Source organism: Haliaeetus albicilla, chromosome 2, assembly GCF_947461875.1.
Source record: "Haliaeetus albicilla chromosome 2, bHalAlb1.1, whole genome shotgun sequence".
Classification (NCBI taxonomy): domain Eukaryota; kingdom Metazoa; phylum Chordata; class Aves; order Accipitriformes; family Accipitridae; genus Haliaeetus; species Haliaeetus albicilla.
In genome coordinates this window covers 9,663,007-9,675,266 of record NC_091484.1, presented here as the reverse complement: position 1 = coordinate 9,675,266, position 12,260 = coordinate 9,663,007, and the positions used below count along the sequence as shown (strand labels likewise).

The window sequence follows — 12,260 nt, the reverse complement described above, 5'->3', positions numbered from 1 at the left end:
AAAAGAAAATGGAGAAGAAAAGAGTTTACAAACTAAAAAAAGAAAAAAAATTATAAAAAGGGGTAAAAGCTTCAAGTCATGCTATTGCTTGTACTCCAGTGAATGTGAGAATTGGGTGGGTTGTTTCAGCCACCAGATAATGTCACTGAATTTGTTTTCCCATAGTCAAATAAACTAGTTTTTTCTTTAGTCTCCCCATATGCAAAATGAGATATATATTCAATAAAGTGTTAGCTGCTTTTTTTTTTTTTAAACACAAAATTACTTTCATGCCTTTTGTAACACAGAAGGAAAGGAACCAAAAACTTGCATACAGTATCAGTATTCTGTTACTAATAATATATTAAGTAGTTTTCTAGTAGGGTTTTGGGGTTTGTGCTTTTGGTTTTTTTTAAGTACCTGCAAATTAGGTTAGCACTGTGTGACAAAAAGCTCAGCTCCTGTAATGCTTCAGACAATTCAGCATCACAGGAGGATTTTCTCCTGTGACCATAGTCTTGCTGGCAATTTTGTTCTTCTCTTTTGAAAGAGAGGCCTCTTGTCCAGCAGTGGAAGGGATAAGTTCTCTGCATAGAGTGAAAGTTTTTCCAAATGCGAGTTAAGTAGAAGGCTTATTAACAACAAATTGATAAATACTTGAGATTTTAATATTGTGCCATAAACCTAACAAAGTCACAAAACAAACAAAAAACCCCTAACCCCTTAGCTGGCGTGGTTAGTTAGAATGTTCCCGAGTGCAGGATTTCATATTAAAGTTTACTTAATTCTGCTTATTTCTGGAATACTGATTTGGAAAAAGGTTAGTATAAACTGAGATACATGACAAACATTAGAGGATTGCCTAAGGTTTTGTATCATCTTCAGTGCTGATCTGAAGTGCTGTCAGTGTTCAGACATTTTACAGAATTACATAAATTTAAAACTTCATTTTTAAAATATTAGACTAGAATGTTTGTATCTGCACCTCTGTAAGTGTGTACAGCATCACTGTCGGAGGAAAGCAGCCCTAGTGAACGTGTGCATTTTTTCCTAAAAGAAGCAAGTTTATGAAAATATAGAAACAGATTCTCTGCAATGTTCGTAATTAATAATATAAACTTGATCTGATCTGTAAGCTTTGATGTTTACAGCACTTACTATTGAGTGTTGGTTTTTTTTAATTGTCATTGGTCAACTTGTTTCATGTTGATTTGCACAAGAAACATTTTTTTGTTTATCTTTCTAGTGCCAGTAGACATGCCCTTGCTGGTTTGGCTGGGAGAGGCACTATGATACAGCATCAAAATGCCTTTGTGTGTTCCCTTTGTAGATCATGTAGTACAAATGCCAATTCATTTTCTACCAAACCTTGTGAATTTAGATGTGCTTTTTCTCTCACCCACGCAAAACACAGCTAAGATTCAACAGCTTGCCTGTCATATTATACTAAGAAAAAGTGATAAAAATGATTCTTGGAAATTCATGTGATTCTGCTAATAGTGATAGCTGATCTACTTTCAAATTGGGTTTGTGCTTTCTACATTTAAGAAAAAAGGTTCACAGGACAGTAGTGGAAAATCTGATGTCCTTGTTGGGAAGGAAAATGAGCTAGCATAACATGAAACTTTTGGAAAGGTTTTTAATTAATATTTTTCTTATTTCTAATTCTGTAGGTTCTGTTTCCATATGCTTTCACCTTGCACAATACTTTATCCTAGGATATGGACTGATAAACACATTATTTCCATAAGTTGTTGGCTTTACATTCATAAATAGTGGAGTAATGAGTTGGTAAAGGGCAACTACTTGTGGAAGCAGCATAAATACAGCCAGCTTACTTAAGAGATCTGTGTTTTTAACCATTGTAGCCAGAGTCTCTATTTTTTTCAAATCAAAATATTTACCATTAACACTAAGTCAGATGTGATTCATCCCAAATTCTGTGTGTGTGTTTTGTTTTTTTCTGATAGCTTTTGTTTTTAATGTATACTCTCTTGTTGTCTCCTACCTGTCCTTGTTGGCATGATAAATTATACTATTCTTTTAAGCAGAATTTTTTTGGTATCACTGATACTGAACATGTACCTTATTTAGTTGCTGTTTTGTTAATTAAATGAATGAAAAAATATTTGGACAGTCCTGCTTCCTAGTTGGGCATATCTTTCATGAAAGAAAGTAGAGAGATAAAAAAACCTTTCTGCTTAATCTCATACTGGATTTACTTAAGTAGCATACTGATACATTAAAGGCCCATTTCAGAGGCCTGTTTCCATTGTTAGGGACTGAAACTGGATTTCTACTTTGTATATAGGACATCTTGTTTCCTTCTGTGTTAGGATCCAGGCCTTTAAGTAGTTCCATAGTTCTCTCAGCTCTTGGTTGTTGTGGATGCTTTGGGAACACATGGTTCAAGGGGTAGAAAGTCACCTTCAGTGTCACGTCTTCATGAGGATGAAGAGATCAATGACGAGGAAGATTTACTTGTCTCACCAACTGTTTAAGAGATTGTTGAATCAGATTTAAATCATGTGGTGCAGTCCTTTTCCTGTACTTAGAAGAAGTTTAAAACAGTTTCTACATAAGTAGAAATAGGAAATAAAGCAAGAGCCAAGCAAGTTTTGCATTCTGCCAGTATATGCAATTATAGAAAAACTTCCATGCTGTACCAGTGGCAACTGTGGAGCTACGCAGATCTTGCTGCAGGCAGAGAGGAAACTATCCCCTCTGGGAAGAAAGCTCGCTATACTTTTGTACAAAAAAAAATTATTGTTAAAAATTCTACTAAATAGCAGTATTTTGAACTTAAAGTAACTGTTCTGTTTGTGATCTTTCAGGTGCTTTTTCTTGTATCTCAAGTTCCCAGAATTTTATGCTGCTTCTGTGAAGTGCTTGATTCATCAAGTACTTGATGCTGTGAGCTATTCTACAAAAGACACTCTGTTTCTCAGATTCTTTATATTTATTTGGAACAAGTGGTCTACACATAAAGAGGAATGTTCTCATAACCTTCTTCCCTTGCGCACATTTGAATGAGAATTGCTTGTTTATATCATTTCTAATCCCACAGTAACAGGTTACAGTAGCATAAACAGTGTGACCTTTTAATGTGATCACAGGAAGTAAAATGTGAAATCTATTTTAAAAATGCATTTTTGACTAAGGAAGAGTATACTTCCTTTTCTGACAGGAAAAATAACCCATACTAGTTCAGAAGATCTCGATTCCATTATACTGTGTAGGGCCTATTTTTTCCACTGTCTTCTTTACAGTCATTGCAGCTGCTTGAAGCAGGGCTAAAACTCTGCCACCCTTGTGTAGAATTGTACATCCTTGCTCTGCGTTGCGCAGGCATAAGTGACTAAAGATGGGGGCTACTGGAAAAACAGAACTCTGACACAAGCAAGAAGTTTTAGTAAGAGGAACTTCTTTTGGAAAGAAGGAGAGGGTGGGTCATTGGAGCAAGAGCTGGAAAAATACTACATAACTTATTAAACAGCCAAAATACATATACACACATTTTAGAAATTTTCTGAATATTTCCAGAAATGGAAGAAAAATGGGGAGAGTTTTAACCAGCAAAGGATGGGGGAGTGGACAGCTACACAACTCTGGGAAATGTTTTTGTTGCTTTCCGATTTAATTAAAACTGTAAAGGGAATAAACATTGTCACTTGTCTCTTCAACTTCTGACAACAGAGAATTTTCACATTGAATCGCAATTGCTACCTAGAACTGTGCAGTGCCCAGCAGTGTCTGTAGGATGACACGAACAAGAATCTTGTACAATGTTTTCCTTCCAGTATTGATATCTTCCTCAGAATTGGCCTGAAGTGTTTCATGACCAGAGCAGATCTGCCCTTGTACTGTTTCAAAACTAGTATAGTAAATGTGTGAAGGACAACATGTGTTGTTAACCAACAAACTCATCCTTTTTGTCCTTGCATATTACAATATCAGCTGTGGCTGAATTGGTAGTTTATTGAAAAATGCAATTTTGAGTTGGGAGGGTTGTTTGTTTGATTTGCCAGTGAGCAATATTACATGGATGGCTCATTAATAATTTCCCTTTAGATAGCAATTGGTTTCGGTTCTTCTAACAATCACTCTGATAACTGACACCTGTTAACAGACAGCTCAACTATGAAAGAGCGTGTGGCAGTCTGGCTCTGCTTGGTAGAGGCAAGCAGAGGTGGGTGGTGAGCATGGGTGGTTTTCTCTTCGGGAAAGGGAGGGTCTAAACAGCCTGAGGCTCAAAATCCTGAGGCCATCAGCTGTCCTCTCTGGAGGCAGGCTCAGGAATAGGGCTGTTTTCAGGGGGTACCCCAAGGTTCTGGAGCTTGTTTGTTCTGTGTCCATCAGACTCATCTTGTTTTCAGTAGCAGTGAAAGACTGGAACAGGAGGTTGAAAATATGTAAAATCTTTACAGCTGCTAAGTTACTGGATTTATTAGCCGACATGAGAGCATTAGTGGAGAGAGGTCTAATCTTACACGTCTTTTTAAAGCTTGTCAAGAAGCAGGCAGAGCAGAAAGACTTCATGGAAGCTACTGACTTATGCCTTATTTGTCATTGATTTCTTGTTTATAATATGTGGAAAGCTTACCACTCAGAACCTCTGTTAGGAATGAGTCTATTATGATAGCCTTTATTTGATTGCTTTATACAGTCCAGTGTACAGGCTACTTTTCTGCAGCTGACTGACAGTAGGAAATCTCTTATTTGCTGTTGTGTCTGCTAAGTTCTCTGCCACATGAAGTGGGGATTTTGGGTGGTAAAACTGTTATGTACTTATTATCTTTTTAAGAGTAGCTAAATAAGTTAATGTTGCTACCTAGTTAGGAGCAAGCACTCAAACATTTATTGTTTTCATGTAATAATGTGTACATCTTTAGGGTTTTCTTGTACTAAAGTCTTTGCTAACAATGTGTTCTCCATATAAAACTATGTCTCTACATGCAAAATTGTGTCTTGGAATACTTAGAGAAAAATAATCCAATCTTGTAGTGAAAATGCTTTTCCCTCAGCACTGTTTATGTAAGAGGAGGCACTTGCGTGTGATTCTAATGGTTGATAACCTTTATTTGTGGATCAGTGCTCAGAAGCCTTCAGTGTAATGGTCTTTTGTGGGGCAGGGGAATGGCAAGGGATGTGATAGGAGTGAAGGGATTTTTAAAGATGTTTGGAAGTTACTGCATTTCGTACTTTTTTTTCCATAAGTGTTCTTTGAGATAACTACGCATGCTTTATAATTTGGTGGCTAAGATTGATAACTGTCTCTAGCTGACAGGAAGTAGAACAAGATGAGCAAGAGTCTAGTGGAGCTGTGGGGTGGGGTGTGTTAGGTACAGCCCTGTGTCTGGGCTGTAAAAGAGGAGTAATAGGAGTGGTGCATTTCCAGAGAACACGCTGTCATTGTAGAGGTAGAAGTTATGATAGTTGCTTGGCTTTGCTAAATCAGTTGGTGTTCTCAGAGTGAATTATTTTAAACTAGCAGTATTAGTAGGTGCACAAAGTGGCAAAACTGTTTATCTCATCTGATCCATGCAACTTACTTTCACTCACAAATCTGTTTCATTAGCATGGGGAAGATTAAATAGTCCTTTGAAGGCCTAGCTTGTCGAGTTTTGCAGTCTTTTTCATGTACTGAAGTGCAGAGTGCTAATCTGTCCTGCGTTAGGATGTCTGTGAAAGCTCATCTTCGTTATGTGATGTGCCTGTTTAAAACTGACATTTGTTTTTTAAACTCTCGGTTGCTTTCAGATGGGGAGAATATGACCTGCACAGCTGGAGGTGAAAGCTCGCTCTCAGTGCAATGAGAGTTAAAACAATCTATAGTAACGCAGGATTGGTTCCATCAGTGTCTTAAAGTATTGCTGTGCAACTTGGAGAAATAATAACATATAGAGTAAATTTTAGCATTTAAGGTATGGCTGCCTTTGCGTTAAGGGAGGGGTCATATCTTTCCACAGGAAGTTCTCAGGCTTATTGACCATAGGTAGATTTTCTTACACATTGTCTTTTCTGAAGACATACTTTTATTCACCTTTGTTGTGTGAAAACTAAATGCTAACACACACTAGAAACTATGCTTATGGTAAGTAAAATGCAGTATCGATATCCATTGTGACTAAAGACTTAATATGCATTATTATTTGTGTGTGAAGGGCAGCTAGTAAAGCAAAGTGCTCAGAAACCTACCTCAGATCTAAGTAGCTTAACTTCTCTGAATGTCACATTACATCTCTGCTGTCAGCATTTAAGGGTTAAGTTTCTCTCTCCAAAAAAGTATTGATTTTTCTCTTTTTGTCTTAGAAGAGTTTACTACTCTGGAAGTAGATTTAAGTGCAACTTCTTCTGTTAAACCTTGGCGTAGAACAGAGGTGCCCAACCATTCTGTCCTGGAGCCATGTGAAGGCTGGATGGTCTGTTCTGTCCCAGTCATCAACCAACATGCTTGTGCCTTTGTCATGTGGCCTGTTCAGCCCTTACATGACCTGACAGTCATATGGTCAGGTAAACAAATGTGTAGGCTTGTATTTGTGGGGATAGGGGAAATGGCATTAGTGTTTCACTTATCCCCAAAACTGTATTTGGTCCACAGATTGTGAGCTGATCATCTCAGGTTTAGAAAGCTGTAAGCTTTAGTATAAAACTAGCTTAGCTTACACTGGTTTCCTACACATGTATTATGACAGTCATGTGAGAAAACAGGAGTATCCTAATTCTGCTTTATCTAACATCTGTTTTCAGCAGTACTGTTTGTTCTCAGCAGGTTTTTGTGTGCATTGCAGTAGCTTGGCAACCCGTAGGTTGCACCATTCAATGAATTCAGTATGCTTTTAATCATCACTAAAATTTTCCTTTCCAAATTTGAATATTATAAGTACAGTGAAGTGGGCATCTGTGATTATAACAGCAACAGCCATGTTAAACAGATCCCAACTGAAACAAGCTGTTCATGTGAATTTGTAATCCATTGTGTTTCTTCAAATTTCAGTCCAAAAGTCTTTCTTGAAATTAGTTTAAGACAGCATACTTGTAACTTCTTTCTGGGAATGGTAGTTAAGCAGTTACAGCTTCTTAAAGTTCCCAAATTCAGATTTGGGCAGTATGCTGAAAAACATGGCTACTAAAAGCATGACTATTTGCTCGTTCTGTTGTAGGAGCAAAGCTCAAGTTTGGCCTTTCTTTGCATGCAGAGGCATGAACGTGGTTTGTGCAATCCTGTTAATTGTACATTCTCTTTAAACTTGAATCTCATTATGTTAGAAATGGTAAAAAGCTTTTCATAATAGTGTAATGAGTATGCTTTGTATGCTTAGTTCTACTGCCTGTGTTCTTACTAATGGCCAACAGAGTGAAGCATTTTTATGCCATAGATTAGAACTTGCTGGGATTTTGTATTATACCCTAATTTGTAGGGAAGAAACAGAATGCAGGAGGGCAACCCACTTACATTTTGGAGCTGGTACCTGTTGTAACATATGGTTCATCGTTTTGAATGAACAGGGTTTCTTGATACTAAATAAATCTAGTAATCCCCCTCACACTTTTAACTTAAAAATTGCATCTCAGGAAAGCCAGTAAAACAACGTATGGTACAAACATCTTCAAGGAAATGAAGTTTACCACTAAATAAGATGTATATTTATTTTTTCTTTTTTTTTTTAAATGGGTAATGCAGAGTTCACAACTTCCTATTTAACAATTCCTGCCACTTCCTTTCTTCTGTGTTTTAGTACTTCCTCTACAAACGAGCTCATAACTTTGAGATTTTGGTGGAATTAGTAGAAAGTTGGAAATATGGCTGTTGCCTGTCCCATAGTATTCTAAATACAAAAATAATACTGACATGGTCTGAATATGTGCTACATCGTCATCATGATGTGACTTTATTCCCTTAACATTTGCAAATATATTAGAAAGTTTTATTTAGCTTTTAGATTATTGGAGTATCCAATGTGAATGAAATAATTTATGCAGAGTGACGTCCCTTAGCCATGAGAGAAAAAAATTGCTTTAAACTCTGACTGCAGTTGCTTGGTTTTTCAAAATAATGAACAGAGTTTACTTGTGTTAGAACTGAGTCCTTTCTTTTTCATATTAAACATTTACTGGTATTGCTTTACTTGTTCTTTTAAAGTTTTAACACAGATTTTTATGTTACGATAGTTTTTCATAGTTGTCTCTAGAAAAAGTAGATTTAAAAATATGCTTTCACCAATAAAAGAATGTTTCAAGAAATTATTCTCTTACTTTCTTGTTTATTAAAATACTAATAAAATAACTGACATAATACATATAAACCAAAAACATGATGGCTTAAATATGACTTATTTTGTGAATGCCAATTCTAAACACACTGTGATAATGCATGTTGCTCCTCATCTTTCATTCTTCATCACTGATATACCTGTTTCTGCAGAGAATCTGGTACATGTAGAGCCAACTATGTTTTAATTTTAAAATCTGACATTAATTCATATTCAAGCATGTTCAACATTGGCTTGCCACTACTTCTGCCATGTAAATTCAATGATATTTTGACTGTTGGTGGGACAGTCAACACTTTGAAAGTCTCACCTATGTAATGTAATGTATTCAGAAGATTATGTAGCAGAAACTTGGGCTGTGTGGCCAAGATACAGTATTAAATTGGCTAAAAAAACCCCCTTTGATTTCTAATGCATTTCTTCCATCATCTGAATAAAAATGGCTCCAAAATACCAACCTGTAGGTCACTATTTCTAAAACACAGAGGGCTCACATAACACCTGCATGGCGGTTTTGGTGTGTTGTGTTTGGGGACTATGTTCAAGTCTATCTGTTTCATGCTTTTGTTGCTGAGTAGATACAGGAGCTACGTGAACACTTTTGTGCAATGATTACTGAAAATAGAGTTCAGAGCTCTTTAAACACGGAGTACATGTTCATAAGCAAGCAGCTATGAACTGGACCTTTTCTTTTCCTTTCAAGACAGGCTCTTCTGATGCTCCAGATAGAGAGGAGATTGCCTTTACCTTATCAAATAAGAATATATGCCTTTATAAATGAAACATTACAGAAAAAATAGTGGTAAGTCTCTAAAGTCTGAATAATCTGTTGCTGTTGCATTTGGTATGGTAACAGTATTGTGCTGTGAAGGCTAATTTAGTAGGTTTCTGAGAGGGAAATAACCTTTGGAAGTCTTATAATATGCAAACTAATTAGAGGTTACAGTGAACACAGCTGTTTCTGCCAAGCTGACTAAGCTAGGAATTCAAATTACTATTTTTAGCCAGCTTATAATGTCTCTAGTTCTCAATGGTACCCATGTTATTACTTTTAAAAATTATATTGTGTATTTATCACACTGACAGACTAGGTACAATAAACATTTTTAGTGCAACCAGTCCGTTACTTTTTAAATCAAACAAACAGTGTGAATATATAGACACAATGGAACACTTCAGGTGGCATGTGGGATGTGTTACACTAAAATCATGTCTATGACTTGTATGAATTCAAACTGAAAGCTTCCTCAGAGGGAGAGGCATGAGCTCTGGAATGAAGTAATTGTAGTTTTCTGTAAGTTGTTTACTTATAGTCTGCCTAGCATACCTTTTCCCCCTTTTCTTGCCCTCCAAGAAAGTAGTCTTTCTCCATTATGCAAGAATTTTGTGCGTGCTGTTGTTTGCATTCAGAATGATTTTTTTTGTTCATCCTTGAGATACGATCATTGTACAGATCCTGTAAAAATTACTATAAATTCTATCCTGAAACCTAAAAATCATTGCAGTTAACTGTACTTCTGCAGACTATGAAATAACTGCACTAATAAAAATTTGGAAAACAATGCTGGTGGAGCTTACTTTGTGTAAAGTGTTTACTGTTCTATGAGATATTGTCAAGATTAACTTCAGAATTACCTTCTGAACTGGTTTCTTTTTTCTAATAAGCTTTATTTGGTACTTTCTGCAAAGATTACTGGATAAGCAAAAGCATTCCTCAAAATCTGTGTGTACTGAATAGACATGCTTCATGCATAAATTTGTTGCTTTTTTTAAAAAAAGAAGTCAGTCTAATTTTAACATAACATATGGCAAGCTGGTGTCTAAAACTGCTTTAACTGACTGTACTTTCTAAAGGCATATATTATAACAAGTTTAACTTGAGATAAGAATTAAGTCTTAGAAAAACTGTTTAAATTCCTATTTGCTTGTTAACACCAATAGCTTGCTTACTTTATCCTCTGAATTACAGTAGATAAGATCTGAGTTTAGTTTTAGTCAGTATTGGGTGCAGAAAATGATGCTTGCAAATTAATCCTGTCTTCATAAAATCCTGTTTTCGCTTCTGTTTTTCATGATGGTAAGAGACTTTCAGACCAACTCAAATCAAGAATATAAAAACTAGGCAAACTCCAGAAGTTCTGATTCCTAAGTAGTAATCCTTTTGTTTCTGGTTTTGTGTCATCATGGAAAATAGGCCATTGACAATTAATCTAGAATTGCTTTTGTATTTAGAAACATTTTCTTACCAAAAATGTAAAGGAAATGCATGGTTTCCAGGCCTGGCTCCCATGGCTCTGATTGATGTCCACTTCCAATGACAATTCTTTTTTCTGTAGTGCTAATGATGGGGTAGGGGAGCTAATCTAAAACCTTCTTCCCTTGCCTCTGGGGACCAGGGAAGACAAAAGCATTCCTACAACAGCCTAAAAAAATTGCTCAGAGAAATAGCCTCCCTTCTGAAAGGAGAAATATATAGTTGTTCCGACACAGCTGTCAACCCAAGAGCATTACAGCGAAGTGGTTGGATTCCTAAAATGGTAGTGAGAAACATTGACTCCTAAGTTAGAAACCTAATGAGTTTGAGCATTGCAGATGAAAACTAATCTGCTTGGAGAACACAAGTAGCATCCATAATAGCAACCAAGAGGTGTCTTCCGACTGCCTTCAATGGGTGACTTCCTTAACTGGTGCATTTGCACTACTCTTGAGGGAGGACACAACTGACTGTTCGGAAGAGGTAGGGTAGATCAAAATCACTAGTCTAGCATAAAGGCCTGTCTCTTTCTCATTGAAACCTTTTAATGGTTTAGCAGTGCAAGTTGACATAAATGTTTATTTTGGAATGTAATGCCAACAACAACAACAAACTTGACATTAGGGCTTCCAAAGGACAATAGCAGTGATGTGAAAAAATGTATATTTTCCTTTGTGAGTCCTAAAGGCTATTTTTGTAGCTTTAAGTCTCTAATGAACTTGTAAACTTGTGTGTATGTATTCTTACATAGAGCCTATCTTTTCCCTTTGCATGCACATTCTAATGTCGTGTTAACAGCATAACAAAAATGAATTATGATAAGTCTCATAGTGTACAAACTCTCCTGCTTTCCCTGTTACTCATTGCATTGACTGTGGTTTCTAGGAGGTATTGTAAGGTGCCAAGTCAAGTTGTTGAATTTGTAAAGAGCTTGAGAAGTAAATATAAGAACAACTCTGGAGGTCTTTAAAAGCTCAGACTTTCTGTTTCCAGGCACATCTAGTGCTCTAAGACCTCTCTGACATTGGCGAATATTTTGCTTTTGATCAAATTGTCTCTGTGTAGCCATCTCTCATTCCACTTAGTTTTTAATACTCATTTTGAGCACCCACCAAAATCTCTGAGGTCATCTTATTTCCTGTTTTCAAGTAGTATTTGTAAGCTGTCTTTCATCTGCATTACTAGTAACTGGATGACCACCACTTTAATGTAAATATGGCACGATTCGAGACAAATGTATGGTTTTTCTTATTTGAACCTCATCATCCATCTACAACAGAAAGTAGTGCTGCAGAACAAGCTGAAAACTGTAAAAAGCATGTTCCTATTTGCCGAATCCAGAGTTAAAAATCCTTGTGATCTTATTCAGGGAATCAGATTCCTTCCAGGCAATTGTCATGGTCCTAAGCGTACGGGTATAAAATCAAACTCTGAAAAAAAAAAAAAACCCAAACCAACAACTTTGCCACTAGGAGACTGTTTAAGAAAACAGCTTTTCTTTCTCTGACTTGTTAGGATTGCCTTGAGGATTAGAACTACAAAATACCCCAAAGCTTGGCAAATAAATTTTTTTATCTCTGCTGGATAGGCAAAATGATAGATTTAGGAGAGATGATGACTTTGTAGTAGATGGCAGTTTTACCCACATCACAACTGTTGCTAAGGTCTTGCGTATTTTGTAGGTACTTTACCTGTCCCTTAGGGCCACTTCATGGCCTTACTGCTAACTAAAATCCCTGATGCTTCATGGATGC

General features: G+C 36.5%; 1 protein-coding gene across 2 annotated transcripts in view; it reads left to right on the top strand.

The window, feature by feature from the left end:
* Positions 1-12,260, top strand: part of PTPN1 (protein tyrosine phosphatase non-receptor type 1) — a 48,061-nt gene that overhangs the window by 5,707 nt on the left and 30,094 nt on the right. The window contains exon 1 of one of the 2 annotated variants that reach the window (XM_069805405.1): positions 8,723-9,054. The exons of the other annotated variant lie outside the window; for it this stretch is intronic. The gene's annotated coding sequence lies outside the window, so the exon portion shown is untranslated. Of the gene's footprint in view, positions 1-8,722; positions 9,055-12,260 lie in introns of those variants that run through there. 2 annotated transcript variants of the gene reach the window in all.